General features: G+C 38.7%; 1 non-coding gene across 1 annotated transcript; it reads right to left on the bottom strand.

The window, feature by feature from the left end:
• Nucleotides 1–3,059: 3,059 nt before the first annotated feature.
• TRNAA-UGC (transfer RNA alanine (anticodon UGC)) lies at nucleotides 3,060–3,134 on the bottom strand. The gene has a single exon. It is a non-coding gene; the product is annotated as a tRNA-Ala (tRNA).
• Between the last annotated feature and the right edge of the window lie 1,049 nt (nucleotides 3,135–4,183).

The raw sequence follows: 4,183 nt of genomic DNA, 5'->3' as shown, positions 1-4,183 counted from the left end.
GACCAGTGTTACTGGATAATGTACTGACCTCATGATTATATATAGCCTCTAACTGTGAAAAGATCTTTAATATCACATACTCACTCAGTTTTGGATACTAAATAATTACTTTCATGTAAATATAAAGTTATCATGGGGGTGAAATGCAAGTGTACATAAATGGAATGTAACAACAATTTTGCATATTTTGTTTCAAAAGAAACTATTTTTTCCACTAGTTTCTATGATACTAGATTATTTTTTAAAAATGCTCACAACTTTGAGCAGGAACTGTTGTTCCCTTGCCTCGGTCTAATTCGTCTCCTTAATTTATTTTGCGCCGCTTTCTGCCACTTTTCGCTTATCGAGACGATGCTTAATAATGATTAGATACAATTGATGCAGGGACACCGAATCGGATCCATACAGAATAGAAGAGAGTGCTTGTATTTTTATTATTTTGTGTCGCTTTCTGCCTCTGTAGACAATTCGTAACGATGATGATGGTTAGATTAGAGAGTAACAGTGGCGCAGGAACGTTTTTCATTTAGGGGGGTACAAAATCCAGCCTCCCATACATATATATATACACCGTATATATAATATACACACTCCTGCACGTATGTAGAAATACATTTCGGGGGGTCCAACCAAGTGTCGCAATAATAATACATAATAATAATTAGAATAATTATATTAAATTAAATTAAAATATTAATTAAATATCTAAATTAATTAATGTTAATTATTATCACATGAATAGGTAAAAGGTAGTAAAATAATAGATATATAACAGCACGTACTCATTATCTAGCTTTCGTGTAGTTAAGATCGCCAAGATTTGCAAAAAAAGCAACTGCCTTGGCAAGCATTTAATGTCAAATAGAAAAATAATTGAATATTTATTGAATAACAAAAAAGGAGTTAGATCCAAATAACGAAAAGTAAAGTTTCTGATCAATATTTTATGGATATCATCATTGGTACTGTGCATAAATATTTGGAACCCTTCAAAGCCGTATGAGCCAATTTCCTTGTCTTCCAATAAGTTGAGCGGAAATAGCCATCGATTATATATTTAATGCTACACAATTATATTTTGATTATTTACTTTTACTACATGGTAAGTCTTTCGGGGGTGGGTCCGGACCCCTCCAAATACGTCCTTGATACCTAGGTATAATGTGAAGCCATGGGAATCATTCAATTTTAGAACAGCACACACGAATATCCTGTTATTTAATGCAAAATTTGCATAAATATAGTTTTCTTTGTTTTTCTTATATATATTTTTTTTTTAAAAAAAATATTTTAAAACCTGATAACAATTGTGAAACATATACAACTCTGGACCTCGTTCTGGGCTTATTTGGATTTAACGGAACGGAAAATCAGGAGTTCGAAATGTGAAAATTGCGAACAAAGATACATCTATTCATTTTAATACAGGTTCAGATTAAAGGGGGTGAGGAGGATCTTGAGCCACCCCAACCAAGAATAATCATTTTGCACCCACTGGATCCATATATCATACTTATAGAGTTCCACTTCAGTTCAGTTCATTCTAATTTTAAATTCCCATAGCTACGCATAAAAATATCTTTCAACAATTTATGGCAGATGTGTACCATATCCAATGCCTTTTAGAAGCCATGTACAGTATTTGAAGTTGACCTACATATCTGGAAAGTTTGCAGCTAATCTCACTGTTGTCTTCGCTAGTAACGTTTCGCATCAATGCTCAGTTTTTGTGGTTAGTGGAGCCAGGCTTGCACGTAACAGTTAAGTTGATTGACAGAAACATAATAACCTACTCCAACGAGGAAGCAGACTCAGTATTTATAGCAGAATTCTGATTCGAATCATCAAGGTTCTGTATACCTAGAATAAATAAAATTAAGTGCATTGGCGGCGATTAGAGGGCAATTCCCCCCCCCCCCCCCACACACACACTTTTCGCCACTTTTGTCCCCGCACTATGCTAAACCTTATATACAAAGGGAAATATACTGTCTTTGCCCCCCATTTTTGGCACCTTGCCCCTCCGGTTTGGAACCCAATCGCCGCCACTGGGTAAGTGGTTCCAGTTTGAGAACAAGTACGCAATCTGTCGAACAACAGGATTCCATCACCTTCACGACATTCAGGAAATCAGGTTGAGTAATGTCTGAATCCGCAGCTATTCACAAACAAGTTCACGTCGCTCATGCTATTTCATGCTCTCAGATTGTTTAATTGATTTACGATCGACGGTCGTATATAAAAAGATCAAAAATCCGGTTATGTGTAGCTCTATGGGCGACAACTAGGTATATAATTCTTTGGCTTCCAGGGTCATCGAAGGAACGTTAACCTTGAAGAAAATAGTTAAAATATAACGTTTCATTGCAAGCTCGGACTAATTTGTATTCAGTTATCACAGTGTGAACATCATTCGTCAGTTTCGCTTTATTCTCTTCTACAAGTTGACTGTTGAAGGTATGATTTACTTGATAGTTACTGTTAGTGTTCTATTATATCTCAATTAATTGATTGAATTAGGCTATTTAAGTAGCTTTTCTTCCACATTTGGCTAATCGCGACGATGAGGATGGGTGATGGTATGATGACATTGAAAGAATACGCTCACACCCATCCAGGACGAGATTCGAACCCGGGACCCCTGGTGTCTTAGCGCGCTGTGTTAGCACTGCGACATGGAGGTTGCTATCTATTATGTTTCGAGTTTACGCAGTCATGCTCAGTGCTAATTATATATCTTGACAGTGGTTTCAGATTTTGGCAGTTAACTTTCAGACACAAATCGTTCGTAATAATAGGGCCTTAGGGACAGTGTCGGTTATAGATCAAAATTCGTCCGATAGGGGACTTAGGCTGGGAAAAATGCATGAGACCTTTTCAAGAGAATTTTTTTAAGCCTAAGTTCAGACCTTGAGAACCAGATCTTCACACAAAAATGGGGGGATCGTTTCGTTTGATTGGCTTGTTATTGGTTTGAGTTGCTGTTTTAAGTCCACTTTATGCACAGTAAGACTAATTGGGACTGGACCTACAGTTTAAAGTGGAATCCGAACCACTTGTGCCTCCACCGGGTATCGAACCCGGGACCCCTTGATTGCAAGGCAATGACGCTGCCACTGCGCCATGGGGGAGGCCGATTGGCTTGTTATTGATTATTGTATTTGGTTACACTATCTACCTGTGGGTGATCTCAGCGATATGATTGAAATGAAACACCACCTCTTGTGTCTTTAGAATCGGTTTGGATGGAGGGGGGGGCGTGGGTGATCTAAATTAAATGAAGTTGTAAAAGAGAGAATGCCATGGCGCCCCGTGATATTATTTGCACCTTATTAGTTGCAAATAGGGTGGGGGCAAACTTTGACGACCAAGGGCACCTGCGGGGGGATACAGAGGAGCAATTACCCTTCGATTTCAAATTTTATGCAAATACAAATACATTTTTAATTTTCTCTTGCTCGGTTCGCTCGCATTGTCTGCTTTTCTCATTTTCGTCAAGTTCAGAGCTGTAGCTAGGGGGCCGCGGGAGTCGGCCATGGGCACCGGATGATCTAAATGAAAAAAGTTGTAAAGAGAGAATGCCATGGCGTCCAGTGAAATCATTTGCGCCCTATTAAATAAATATTGTTTTCAATTGCAAATATTGAATCTAAAAATGTTCTTGCTTACTTCGCTCGCATTATGCTTGTTTTCAGTAGGTGAAGTGCACGGGTTCACCATCTGAAAATGGGGCTCGGTGGGGCTCGCCTTAATGGATTTCTCTTGTAAGGCATGAGCCCCATTTTCTCGCAGTGTTGCCAACTCCTCACTCGAAAAAAAATCACCAAGGTTTTTTTTGGTCTAACCTAACCTAAAGCAAGGAGCTGGCAACCTTGCTTGAGGCTTCTTAATGGTTTGCTCTTGTAAGGCATAAGCCTTATTTTCTCGCAGTGTTGCCAACACCTTACTCGAAAAAAATCACCAAGGTTTTTTTTCTTGGTCTAACCTAACCTAAAGCAAGGAGCTGGCAACCTTGCTTGAGGCTTGTCTTACAGTGCATAAAGCAAGGCTGCCAACCTACTGGTGCTTTTGCCATAGCTTTTTACAAATAAAAGAGAGAGGAGAGAGAGAGAGGGAAGAGTTAAACAACCGACAGCCTACCTACAACTTTTTTTTCTTGGTCTAACCTAACCTAAAGCAAGGA

This window comes from Lepisma saccharinum, unplaced genomic scaffold (genome assembly GCF_977018435.1).
Source record: "Lepisma saccharinum unplaced genomic scaffold, izLepSacc3.1 HAP1_SCAFFOLD_583, whole genome shotgun sequence".
Lineage (NCBI taxonomy): Eukaryota > Metazoa > Arthropoda > Insecta > Zygentoma > Lepismatidae > Lepisma > Lepisma saccharinum.
This window is presented reverse-complemented; position numbering and strand designations above follow the sequence as displayed.